We start from the raw sequence: 14130 nt of genomic DNA, 5'->3' as shown, positions 1-14130 counted from the left end.
CTAAAAGTTACTTTGGTGTCTTGAAGCGAACTCTCCCCAGGTCATTAGGAGAGAAGATTAGTTCGCTTTTCCTTCAGAATGAAATTATAGCTGTTCCTGGTGGCCAGGAGGCCTAAGGCTTCAAGTGATGAATGCTAGTGTTTCAGAAATATTTTTAGTCAGAGACACTGAGAAGCAAACAAAAGCAACAGATTCCCCAGGAAAACACTGTGTATGCACCCACAGATAGAATGTTGAGGATAACTCGAAAGGGTTCAGAGATCTCAAGAAACCCATTCATGAAGAACTCCAGAGAACCTTGATTAAGAAACCGTGGCGTAACTGGAAAGGCCTTGAACTGAAGAGAGAGAGTCAGTTAAGCAAGTTCTCCTTTCAGGGTCGTGGAAGAGACTGGTTTGATCCCTGGATACCTCTCCTGAGAGAGTTTGCAACATCTTCAGCTGGTTAAGTCATCAGAACTAGAGAAATAAGATTTAAAAATTATGTGTATATCTGTATCTGCATCTATGTATATATCTACATTACATATATTTATATTATATGTATCTACATTTTATATATATACATCTGCATTATATATATGTGTGTGTGTATATATATATATATACACACACACACATTTTTTTTTTTTTTTTGAGACAGGGTCTTGCTATGTCACCCAGGCAGGGGTGCAGCAGTACAATCTCAGCTCACTGCAACCTCTGCCTCCTGGGCTCAAGCAATCCTCCCACCTCAGTGTCGCAAGTGGCTGGGAATACATTTGCGTGCCACCACACGGGGCTGATTTTTGTATTTTTTATAGAGACAGGGTTTTGCCGTGTTGCCCAGGCCGACCTCAAACCCCTAGACTCTAGCAATCTGTCCACCTCAGCCTGCCAGAGTGCTGAGATTACAGATGTTAGCCACTGTACCCAGCCTATATCTTTTCTTTTTTTGTCTGTTTCAAGTTTTAATCAAAACTTGTATATAAGATTACTTCATTCCTGCATCTTATCAGTTGTTTCTTCCTGGTATTTGCCCTTTTCCTTTCCTACTTGGGGAGATTTGGCTTTCCGTTCAAGGATCTTTTCGCGGTCTTTGCCGAGTTTCAGCCTAGTGATAACCTTTCTGGGGTGAATGCCTATGTGGACAGTTGTGCCATTAGCCTTTTCCCACTGCACCCATTCAGTGTAGATGACGTATTTCTTCCTGTAAACCTGGACTACTTTACCAATTTGCTAACCCTTTAGTGTCCTCATACAACCTGAACGTCATCATCCTTTTGGATGGGCATGAATCACATGTTGTACTTCAGTCTCAGCTCTTTGGAAAGAGGGGAAGACATAATCTTCCTGTGAATGTGGGAAGGTGCATTGAAATGCCTTTTGCGATTTTTGCTTCGGTCGGAAGTCACAAAGGGATTGAACTTCATTTTGGCCGCTCTGTCACCCAGACTGAAGTGCAGTGGTGTGATCATAGCTCACTGTAACCTCAAACTCCTGGCCCCAAGCAATCCTCCTGCCTCAGACTCCCAAGTAGCTAGGACTACAGGCATGCACCACCATGCTCAGTAATTTTTTTATTTTTTGTACAGACAGGGTTTCACTATGTTGCCCAGGCTGGTTTTGAACTCCTGGCCTCACGTGATCCTCCCAAAGCTCTGGGATCACAGGTGTGAGCCACCATGCCTGGCCTATGTACTGTGTGTGTGTGCGTGTGTGTGTGTGTGTGTATAGATATATATATATAAATATATATATATTTCCTCCCAAAGTGCTATATATATACACACACACATATGCATACATACATATTTTGTATACATGTAAATGTGTATATAGGCGTGTATCTATATCTGTAAATATACACATATATATTTTGTATCTTAAGATATAAAAGAGGTTAAAGGGATAAAAAATTTTTAAAGAGATATAGCATTTTTTTTTTTTTTGAGACGGAGTCTCGCTCTGTCGCCCGGGCTGCAGTGCAGTGGCTGGATCTCAGCTCACTGCAAACTCCACCTCCTAGGTTTACACCATTCTCCTGCCTCAGCCTCCGAAGTAGCTGGGACTACAGGCGCCCGCCACGTCGCCCAGCTAGCTTTTTGTATTATTTAGTAGAGACGGGGTTTCACCGTGTTAGCCAGGATGGTCTCGATCTCCTGACCTCGTGATCCGCCCGTCTCGGCCTCCCAAAGTGCTGGGATTACAGGCTTGAGCCACCGCGCCCGGCCTGGGATATAGCATTTTAAATGTTAAGCTATTAACCAATGTTAGCCAAGAGAACATAGTCATCTTGATTAACATCTAAATAAAAGCTCTAGGACATCATTCAGCAGCATTTTTCCTAGCCCCAAACTGGAAGTTTATAAAGTAGAATACAAGAAAATATAAAATCAATATGACATTAAATTATAATAAGAATACAATATAATAAAATAACCTTTATTTTAAAATAATAATAAATGACTTAATCAGCTCTAGTCAAAAGTTGAACTCCTCTAAAGATTATTCCTATTTTTCTCTCCAGATTTCATTTTTAATTCAACTTTCAGAATGTGTAACAAATTACCTGATTTAATGAAATTATCATCATCATCAACAACAAAAAACCTTATTTTGCCATTCCATTGCTTAAGACACATACTTCTACTACTTTGAGACCCATCATTTCAATGGATGTTAATAAACCCAACACTGACCTCTTCTCTTAGATCAGCCCTGGCCTGCAGAGGAGAGCCACCACCAAATTTCTTAGGATCAGTGGTACCTCTCTTCCAACCTGTTCCTGATGGCTTGAGCAGTGTGTCCTTCAGGCCTTCCAATGGAACATAATTATCTGGCTGGTCTTGTTGCCTTACATATCAGTTTCGGCACGCCCACCTTCTTCTGTGGTTTGGCAGGGCAAGGCAGATATTTCCATTTCCCTGAGATTTGGCCATTGTTTTTTCCAGGCTTCTTAAATCCTTGCAGCAACTTTGCCCCATCTCCCGGAGCTCCTGGTAGACTATTAGATCTTTTGTCCTGAGAAAGTACCCCCACATCAGTGAATTCTTGCTTATCCAGTCTTCCATTCTGACATCCTTGATTAAACATCCTCAAATGCTAATCCCAGGAATAATCCCCTGACTCCTGCTAAGTCTTGTCTTTTTTTTTTTTTTTTTTTTTTTTTTTTTTTTTTTAAGATGGAATCTCCATCTGTCTCCCAGGCTGGAGTGCAGTGGTGCAATCTTGGCTCGCTGCAACCTCTGTCTCCCGGGTTCAAGTGATTCTCCTGCCTTAGCCTCCTGAATAGCTGGGACTACAGACGCATGCCACCACGCCTGGCTAATTTTTTGTATTTTTAGTAGAGACGGGATTTCATTGTGTTAGCCAGGATGGTCTCGATCTCCTGACCTTGTGGTCTGCCCGCCTCGGCCTCCTCAAGTGCTGGGATTACAGGCTTGAGTCACCGTGCCCAGCCCTTACCATTTTTTTAAGTACATAGTCTCTTTTCTCCCTTATCAGGCCCAGCACAGCCCCAGTTGTCAGCCTGGTAGGCAGGAGAGGAGGTGGGGGTAAGGGCAGCATCAGAGGAGGGCACCGATTTCCAGCACAGCCAAAGTGCTAGCTCTTTTTAAGAAAGATAAGGTACCTCTGTAAACCCAGAGGGTCCAGGGGCACAGTGGTTGCAGAGACCAGACTCTTCAAAGCCTTCTCACCCACATCTTAGGATCTCAGGTTTTTATCACCAAGCCCTGATCTTCACTACTGCTTTGACGGAGCAATGCAAAAACTATGGAGCTCTAAGACTCTACATATTAAGTCTTCAGCCTGCTGCTCAAATGTGCCTGCCCTTCTACTGGAAGAGATAAGGGCCTCTTTGTAAGCTACCACACCGGTTCTGAATCTCACACTTAATCATTAACTGATTGGTTGTTTGTTTGTTTGAGATGGAGTCTCCCTGTGTCTCCCAGGCTGGAGTGCAATGGCATGATCTTGGCTTACTGCATTCTCCACCTCCTGGGTTCAAGCGATTCTCCTGCCTCAGCCTCCTGAGTAGCTGGGATTACAGGCACGTGCCATGATGCCTGGATAATTTTTTTGTGTGTGTTTTCAGTAGAGACAGAATTTCACCATGTTGGCCAGGCTGGTCTCAAACTCCTGATCTCAAGTGATCTGCCTGCTTCAGCCTCCCAATGTGCTGGGATTACAGGGTGAGCCACCATGTCGACTGATTATTATTAAGTGTCCTCAGTCTCTCATTATCCTTATGTAGTTGTATCACTACAACTTAGCAGCAACCAGCCAACTCCCAACTCCACTGTACTTGAAAGCATTGTTTCTCCGTATTTTTGAAAGGCCTGAAATATTGCTCCTGCTACAGCATTCTCTTCCATCAGCATTCCCCTCTAGGGATGCATTTTCCTACATTACCACTAGTGAAATCTTTAGCCTCTGAGCCTCAACCTTGTGCCATGCCCCACTTCACAACCACAACAGCATCCTTTTCATTTGCTAGGCAGTAGGTGAGCTAGTCCTAAGTGAGCCAAGTCCCCATCTTACCGCCTATTTTCTTAGCTCACTCCTGGAACCATTTGTGTTAGTCTGGACGTTTTAAGAAGCAGACACCAAGATAGCATTAAGTATACAAAGATTTTATTAGGGGAGGTGATTATGAGAAAAATTAGAGAAGGAACTGGAGAAGTCATCAAACTACAATACAAGCGTAAATCTGAATGAAGGAGAGAGAGAAGCAAGGTCGGGTAGAAGCATCCTAGACTACTATGCAGTATAAGAAAGTTTCAGCAAAGCTGTTGTCCTCGAGTCAAAGTTTTTGATAATCCGAAGAGCCCCATATCTCCCGGGAATGAGGCTGCCTTAGCATTCCAGCTACATGCAGTCATTGGCTGATAGTAGCCTAGTGGAAGCATGGCCAGCAAGCAAATGAAGCAGTTGATCTCAGAGTACACTAGCTGGGCTTTTGGTCAATTATGTTGTTCCTTGTAAGTGAAGGTCTTTGAGGCACGTCTCCTGGCCACCAGATGCTGAGGGTGAAGTGCATTGTCTATTTTTCTTTTCAATCATGTCAGGCTTTTTGCTTCATGTATTTTGGGGCTTGTTAGGTACATATATATTTATAATTGCTATTTTTATATATTGATCCTTTTTTATTATGAAATGTCTCTATTTGTCTCTAACAATGAAATGTCCTTATTTGTCTCTAATATGTCCTAAAGCCAGTTTTGTCTGATATTAAAATAGCCACTCCAGGTTTCTTATGATTACTGTGTACATAGTATATTATTTTCTGTCTTTTAATTTTAATCTATTTATGCCTACAACTCTAAAGTATGTCTTTTGGTGAACAGTATATAATTGAATCTTGCTTTTTTTTTTTTTTAAAACAGAGTTTTGCTCTTGTTGCCTAGGCTGGGAGTGCAATGGCATGATCTCAGCTCACTGTAACCTCCGCCTCCCAAGTTCAAGCGATTCTCCCGCCTTAGCCTCCCAAGTAGCTAGAATTTAGGCATGTGCCACCACACCCGGCTAATTTTGTATTTTCAGTAGAGACAGGGTTTCACCATGTTGGCCAGGCTGGTCTCGAACTCCTGACCTCAGGTCATCCACCCGCCTTGGCCTCCCAACGTGCTGGGATTACAGATGTGAGCCACCTTGCCCAGCCTGAAAAGAAGGTCCTTAAAATCTTATCGGTCCTATAGTTTAGAACGGCCATCTTGCTTTTTTATATAGTTTCACAATCTATGATCGATTAGCAGTATATTGGTCTGCTAGCAACATATTCTCTCAGTTTTTTTTTAAAAATGGTTTCGTTGGATATATAATTCTTGGTTGAAAGATTGTTTCATTTCGTTTTGTTTTGTTTTCCAGCACTTTGACTATGTCTTTCGGGCCTCCATTGCTTCTAATGAGAAGTTGGCTATTGACTGTATCATTTCCCTAAATGTGATCAGTCATTTTTCTCTTGCTGCTTTTTTTTTTTTTTTTTTTTTTTTTTTTTGAGACGGAGTCTCGCTCTGCCGCCCAGGCTGGAGTGCAGTGGCCGGATCTCAGCTCACTGCAAGCTCTGCCTCCTGGGTTTACGCCATTCTCCTGCCTCAGCCTCCCGAGTAGCTGGGACTACAGGCGCCCACCACGTCGCCCGGCTAGTTTTTTGTATTTTTTAGTAGAGACGGGGTTTCACCGTGTTAGCCAGGATGGTCTCGATCTCCTGACCTCGTGATCCGCCCGTCTCGGCCTCCCAAAGTGCTGGGATTACAGGCTTGAGCTACGGCGCCCGGCCTCTCTTGCTGCTTTTAAGAGGTTTTTCTCTTTGGCCGGGTGCGGTGGCTCACACCTGTAATCCCAGCACTTTGGGAGGCTGAGGCGGGTGGATCACCTGAGGCCAGAAGTTCAAGACCAGTCTGACCAACATGCCAAAACCCTGTCTCTACTAAAAATATAAAAATTAGGGCCGGGCGCGGTGGCTCAAGCCTGTAATCCCAGCACTTTGGGAGGCCAAGACGGGCGGATCACGAGGTCAGGAGATCGAGACCATCCTGGCTAACCCGGTGAAACCCCGTCTCTACAAAAAAATACAAAAAACTAGCCGGGCGAGGTGGCGGGCGCCTGTAGTCCCAGCTACTCGGGAGGCTGAGGCAGGAGAATGGCGTGAACCTGGGAGGCGGAGCTTGCAGTGAGCTGAGATCCGGCCACTGCACTCCAGCCTGGGTGACAGAGCAAGACTCCGTCTCAAAAAAAAAAAAAAAAAAAAAAAAAAAAAAAAAAATTAGCCCAGCAAGGTGGCGTGCACCTGTAGTCCCAGCTACTCAGGAGGCTGAGGCAGGAAAATCACTTGAACCTGGGAGGTGGAGGTTGCAGTGAGCCAAGACTGCACCACTGCATTCCAGCCTGGGCAACAGAGCAAGACTCTGTCTTGAAAAAAAAAAAAAAAGAGAGAGAGAGAGAGATTTTTCTCTTTGTCTTTGGCTCTCAGAAATTTGACTATGGTATGTCTAGGTGTGGTTCTTTTTTGTTTATTCTGTTCAAGTTTCATTAAGCTTTTTGTATATGTAAATTAAGGTTTTTCATTAAATTGAGAAATTTTCAGCCATTATTTCTTCAGAGATTTTTTCTACTCTTTTCTGTCTCTTCTTCTGATATTATTATTATACATAAGCTGAAATGCTTGACTCCATGGTCTTCAAGGCTGTATTTTTCCTTCAATTTTTTTTTGGTCTCTCCTTGGATTGGATAATTTCTATTAGTCTATCTTCAAATTCAGTTATTCTTTCTTCTGTCAACTCAAATTTGCTGTTGACTTCAGTGTATGAATTTGTCATGTGAGTTATTGTACTTTTCAAGTATAGAATTTCCATTTGGTTTGTGTTTTTTCTTTTTTTTCTTTTTTTGTTTGAGACGGAGTCTTGCTCTGTCACCCAGGTTGGAGTGCAGTGGCACGATCTTGGCTCACTGCAACCTCCACCTCCCGGGCTCAAGTGATTCTCCTGCCTCAGTTTCCTGAGTAGCTGGGATTACAGGCACTCACCAGCATGCCCGGCTACTTTTTGTATTTTTGGTAGAGATGGGGTTTCACCGTGTTGGTCAGGCTGGTCTCGAACTCCTGACCTCGTGATCTGCTTGCCTCGGCCTCCCAAAGTGCCAGGATTACAGGCGTGAGCCACCACACCTCACCTTCGTTTTTGTTTTTGTTTTTTTAATACTATGTCCCTATTTAGATTTCCTTTTTGTTGATTTATTGTTAGCATTTTAAAAATTAATTGAACAGCCAGGTCCTGTGGCTCATGCCTATAATCCCAGCTCTTTGGGAGGCTGAGGCGGGTGGATCACTTGAGGTCAGGAGTTCCAGACCAGCCTGGCCAACATGGCGAAACCCTTTCTCTACTAAAAATACAAAAATCAGCCAGGCGTGGTGGCATGTGCCTGTAATCTAGCTACTTGGGAGGCTGAAGCAAAAGAATTGCCAGAACCCAGGAAGCAGATGTTGCAGTGAGCCGAGATCGCATCACTGCACTCCATCCTGGGTGACAGAGTGAGTCTCTGTCTCAAAAAAAAAAAAAAAAAATTATTTGAACATATTTATAATAGCTGCTTTGAAGTGTTTGCCTGTAAAAGCTAAAATCTGGGCCCACTCAGAGTCAGTTTTACTAAGTGCTTTTTTTCCCCCTGTATATGGATCATACTTTCCTGGTTTTTGCATGTCTAGTAATTTCTGGTAAAAAACTGAACATTTTAGGTGATATATTGCAGCAACTCTGAATTCTGTTTTCTATTTTTAATGGTTGTTGGGTTTTTCCCCCGTCCGGATTTAAATGGCAGAATCTGCATCTCTGATGCGCAACCACTGGTGTCTCTACAGTGGTGTGCCCCACCACTTGCTTTGAACAAAACCTCATTCTTAAGCTGGCAGAGCTATGCATTTTTCCTATTTGTACCCAACTAAGTGCACCATTTATTGCTGGCAAGACTATGGGGTTTTGCCCCTCATGCTGAATGGAGTCTGACTCCTTTTACAGAAATGAACTCCAAAATGGAAAAGTTTCCAATGAAATAAAATACAACAAAATAAAATTCCAGGCCCCACTTTTGCCAGCGAATTTGACCAAACATTCAAAGGAGAGTTAATGCCAAGATTATACAGACTCTACCAGAGAGAAGATGAAACATTTCACAACTCAAGTTATGAGACCAGTGTAACTTTAATGCCAAAACCTGACAACATATTACAAGAATAGAAAATTAAAGGCCAATCTCTCCTATGAGAATAAAATGTAAAAATTCTTGTTTTATTTATTTATTTTTTAATTTTTATTTTTTTGAGATGGAGTCTTGCTCTATCGCCCAGGCTGGAATGCAGTGGCGCCATCTCGGCTCACTGCAACCTCCACCTCCTGGGTTCAAACAGTTCTCCTGCCTCAGCCTCCTGAGTAGCTGGGATTGCAGGCACCTGCCACCATGCCCATCTAATTTTTGTATGTTTAGTAGAGACAGGATTTCACCATGTTGGCCAGGCTGGTCTTGAACTCCTGACTTCAGGTGATCCACCCGCCTTGGCCTTCCAAAATGATGGGATTACGGGCATGAGCCACCACGCCCGGCCCCTTCTTGTTTATTTTATTTAGTTTTCAGAGATGAGAGTCTCATTATGTTGCCCAGGCTGATCTCAAACTCCTGGACTCAAGCATTCCTCACACCTCAGCCTCCCAAAGTGCTAAGATTACCGGTGTGAGCCGCTGCACTCAGCCAAAATGTAAAAATTCTGAACACAATTTTAACAAACCAAATCTCACAATACATAAAAGGATAAATCATCACTATCAAATTTTGTTTATTCAAAAAATGTAAGGTTTAATATTTGAAAAATCCATAGTTTAATTAATTTAGATCTGGCTCAAAAACTATGTGCAATGGCTAGATATGGATAAATCCTGTAATAAGTAAGAATACCCAGCCGGGCACGGTGGTTTACACCTGTAATCCTAGCACTTTGGGAGGCCATGGCAGGCAGATCATCTGAGGTCAGAAGTTCCAGACCAGCCTGGCCAACATGGTGAAACCCCGTCTCTACTAAAAATACAAAAATTAGCCGGGCGTGGTAGCATACGCCTGCAATCCCAGCTACTCGGGAAGCTGAGGCAGGAGAATCACTTGAGCCCAGGAGGCGGAGGTTGCAGTGGGCCGAGATTTCGAGATTGCCCACTGTACTCCAGCCTGGGCGGCAGAGCAAGAACCTGTTTCCAAAAAAAAAAAAAAAAAAAGGTCTTAAATAAAGAATACCCCTCAGTATGCAGTATCCTCTAATAAGTACTAGAGTATCCTGTAATAAGTAAGCATACCCCTCAGTATGCAAACAACTCTTTCCTAAGCAATGTTTCCCAAAATGTGCTCCTTGGAACAGTGGTCCTGGGAGGGAAAGGGATACTAGGATACTAGGAACAAATGAGTTTGGAAAACCCTACATACTGCACTCCATTCCCACTTTAATTTCTCAGAGTCACAATGTGTATTAGTGCATTAAATAGACTAACAAATGTTAATAATAATAAGCACATTTATCTTTGTTTAGACCATGTTTTACCAAATTTACGAAATGACAAAATCTTTTTTTCTGGTATGTCCAGTACCAAGCAGCAAAATTAATGTTCTATGGATCTCACCTTAAGAAATGCTTCTCTATAGTAACTTAGCGTTACTTAGTCTATAGTAACTTAGTGTTACTTAGTCTAGCAAATTAACGCTTACAAGGAGACAAAAGGTATTCTGCGTCTTGGGAGAGGTCCTGAGAGACCTATTCACATTGAGAAGCATATTTATTGATGTTAGCTTTCTATTGATAAACATCTCATGTTTAATATTAACAATTTTTTTTCAGTTTATTGCATGAAGGAGTTACACTAGTCCAAGTTAAAAGCAGACCCCTAATAATTTATCATAATTTTTTTTAGCACAAAATGTTATATATGTTTTGTATTTAAAAAAAAAACTAAATAATGCAGAAATTGTTTTGAGACAGGGTCTCACTTTATTATCCAGGCTGGAGTGCAGTGGTAAAATCATACCTCACTGCAACCTCAAACTCCTGGGCTCAGGCAATTCTCCTGCCTCAGCCTCCCGAGTAGTTGGGACTACAGGTACGCGCTGTCGTGCCCATCTAATTTTTGTATGTGTGTTGGAGGGGGATGGGGGTCTCACTATGTTGAACAGCCTAGTCTTGAACTCCTGGCTTCAAGCTATCCTCCCACCTGGGCCTCTCAAAGTGCTGGGATTACAGGCATGAGCCACTGCCTGGCCGGAATATTTTGTATTGAATGAGAAAGTTCCCTTTAATACTTGCCCTTAGAGATCATCATTATGAGCAAGTTAGTGTTAGCTTAGCTTTTAACATTTCATATTTGCAAAGTTGTTTTAGAATAACCGCTCACTACTAGAAGAGTTGAGTCAGTTTTCACTATCTAACAAAAAGTGTACATATTAATCACATAAAAACATTTAAACTTACAAATAAATGTGAAAATAAATATTAGCATGTAAAAAATTTTGGAAAAAGAAAATAAAAATCTAAACACAAAAGAGAAGATTAAAGAAGAAATAAACCTAGGGAAAAGAAAGCTGAAGATTGAAATCTGATAACTTCAAATAAGAGCTGGGACATAATAAAGATGTGAAACAAGGACACAATTCATTTTTTTTATTTTGGCATGCACCAAACATCCTTTGAATACTCTAACACTATTATAAGAAAAAGTTTCCTCTATTGCTATTATAAATCAAGATATACTTAAACCGGAAAATATTCACAGGCATAAAACTGCCATGCATGCCAAAAGGAGAAAATGAATAAAAGGCATCATTAGTTGATAGTTATGATTGAGGGGGAGATGTGTCTCATCTTACCAATCCAAGATTTGGAATGAAATGATCAACAGGCCGGGCGCGGTGCCTCAAGCCTATAATCCCAGCACTTTTGGGAGGCCGAGACGGGCGGATCACGAGGTCAGGAGATCGAGACCATCCTGGCTAACATGGTGAAACCCCGTCTCTACTAAAAAATACAAAAAAACTAGCCGGGCGAGGTGGCGGGCGCCTGTAGTCCCAGCTACTCGGGAGGCTGAGGCAGGAGAATGGCGTAAACCCGGGAGGCAGAGCTTGCAGTGAGCTGAGATCCGGCCACTGCACTCCAGCCTGGGCGACAGAGCCAGACTCCATCTCAAAAAAAAAAAAAAAAAAAAAAATGATCAACACTAGAGTGTCTCCAGATAACTGTCATCCTGTTGACATCTGCAGCACCACTAATGGTCACCAGTGAAAACAACTTCATTTCCCCCCTCTCTTTTTTTTTAATGCAATTATTAATTCAATAACTTTATTCTTGTCCCCAACTGTATTATAACAGTACAGCACTTTAAGATAAACCCTAATCCTTTTTTTAATATTTGCATTTTATCTTAAAAATTAACATGCTATGTTAAAACATAACAAAATCCCTCCCCCCACCCCAAAATCCTGCATAAGAATGTGAATGGTTATGTTTGCATAGAATCTCCTAATGCTATCCCTCCCCCCTACCCCCTCCCAACAATAGGACCGGGTGTGTGATGTTCCCCTTCCTGTGTCCAAGTGATCTCATTGTTCATTTCCCACCTATGAGTGAGAACATGTGGTATTTGGTTTTCTGTTCTTGCGATAGTTTGCTGAGAATGATGGTTTCCAGCTGCATCCATGTCCCCACAAAGGACACGAACTCATCCTTTTTTATGGCTGCATAGTATTCCATGGTGTATATGCGCCACATTTTCTTAATCCAGTCTGTCATTGATGGACATTTGGGTTGATTCCAAGTCTTTGCTATTGTGAATAGTGCTGCAATAAACATACGTGTGCATGTGTCTTTATAGCAGCATGACTTATAATCCTTTGGGTATATACCCAGTAATGGGATGGCTGGGTCACATGGTATTTCTAGTTCTAGATCCTTGAGGAATCGCCACACTGTTTTCCACAATGGTTGAACTAGTTTACACTCCCACCAACAGTGTAAAAGTGTTCCTATTTCTCCACATCCTCTCCAGCACCTGTTGTTTCCTGATTTTTTAATGATTACCATTCTAACTGGTGTGAGATGGTATCTCATTGTGGTTTTGATTTCCATTTCTCTGATGGCGAGTGATGATGAGCATTTTTTCATGTGTCTGTTGGCTGCATAAATGTCTTCTTTTGAGAAGTGTCTGTTCATATTCTTTGCCCACTTTTTGATGCCCTTAGAAATAATACCACACATCTACAGCCATCTGATCTTTGACAAACCTGACAAAAACAAGAAATGGGGAGAGGATTCCCTATTTAATAAATGGTGCTGGGAAAATTGGCTAGCCATAAGTAGAAAGTTGAAACTGGATCCTTTCCTTACTCCTTATACGAAAATTAATTCAAGATGGATTAGAGACTTAAATGTTAGACCTAAAACCATTAAAAACCCGAGAAGAAAACCTAGGTAATACCATTCAGGACACAGGCATGGGCAAGGACTTCATGTCTAAAACACCAAAAGCAACAGCAACAAAAGTCAAAATTGACAAATGGGATCTAATTAAACTAAAGAGCTTCTGCACAGCAAAAGAAACTACCATCAGAGTGAACAGGCAACCTACAGAATGGGAGAAAATTTTTGCAATCTACCCATCTGACAAAGGGCTAATATCCAGAACCTACAAAGAACCCCCTCTCTTTTAGTGGTACTTCTGGGAACAAAGTAGAGTTTGTAATGATAAGACAAAGATATTTGTAAATAAGGCCATATGAGTTATAAGACTGGATCAGTCTTATGGGTTCATGGTAGGTCATCTGACAATGGCATCCAGGGCTATTTTGTGGAAGGGTCTGATATTCTTCTAGGTGATAACTTCAGAAGATTTGGGTGCAGACCTAACAACTGCATTTCCTTTGAACATCTCTGACTGAAACAGCAGAACGCTTTCATTTTATTCTGGATCTTTCCAACTCTCAGATCAGTTTCTTTTCCTCCTGTGGCCCTCCTCTAGCCATAGTGTATCTTTTCTCAGGTAAGGGGACAGAAACTACATACAGTGTTCCAGGTGTGGCTCTTATTTCCTTTTGTGTTAAAAATGCCCTTCATAATCCCAAATTTTTGTTGGTCTTTGTGGCTGAGGAAGCAATCTGGACCAACATGTTCAAAGAATATGCTGACCCTCTTTGTATGGATGTAAGTAATAGCCAATCTTTTTTTGAGTCTAGAGGAAAGAGAACTTGACCAGCAAGTCAGGAGATCTGGCTCAGGGTCTAGTTCTGCCAATAACTGTGTGATCGTATAAGTTATTTAAATTGTATTGCCTTCAATTTATTCACCTACAAAATGAAGAATTTGACTTTTCAATGTTCTAAGATCCTTCCTAGCTCTGAATTTTTATGATTATAACATTGTAGCTTATCTGCCACTTTTCTCGACATTCTTGCATCTGATAGGAACTTTTAGTAGTGTATCCTTAGACTGGCATTTCATTTACTGCAACTGATTAGTGTCAAATGCAAACTTAAACATTTCACTCTAAACCTCAAGTCTTAAATGTAAAACTCCTACCCTTTATTTCCTAGCTTTAATGAGATCTCTATCCATTAATTCATTTATACACTCTTT

General features: G+C 41.7%; 1 protein-coding gene and 1 pseudogene across 1 annotated transcript in view; one reads left to right on the top strand and one right to left on the bottom strand.

Annotated features, from left to right (window-relative positions):
• The window catches only part of TMCO1 (transmembrane and coiled-coil domains 1), a 169010-nt gene that overhangs the window by 81515 nt on the left and 73365 nt on the right, over window positions 1-14130 (top strand). The gene's annotated exons all lie outside the window — the stretch shown is intronic.
• LOC100425306 (large ribosomal subunit protein uL24 pseudogene) lies at window positions 978-1416 on the bottom strand (annotated as a pseudogene).

The sequence above is a fragment of the Macaca mulatta genome, chromosome 1 (assembly GCF_049350105.2).
Source record: "Macaca mulatta isolate MMU2019108-1 chromosome 1, T2T-MMU8v2.0, whole genome shotgun sequence".
Lineage (NCBI taxonomy): Eukaryota > Metazoa > Chordata > Mammalia > Primates > Cercopithecidae > Macaca > Macaca mulatta.
This window is presented reverse-complemented; position numbering and strand designations above follow the sequence as displayed.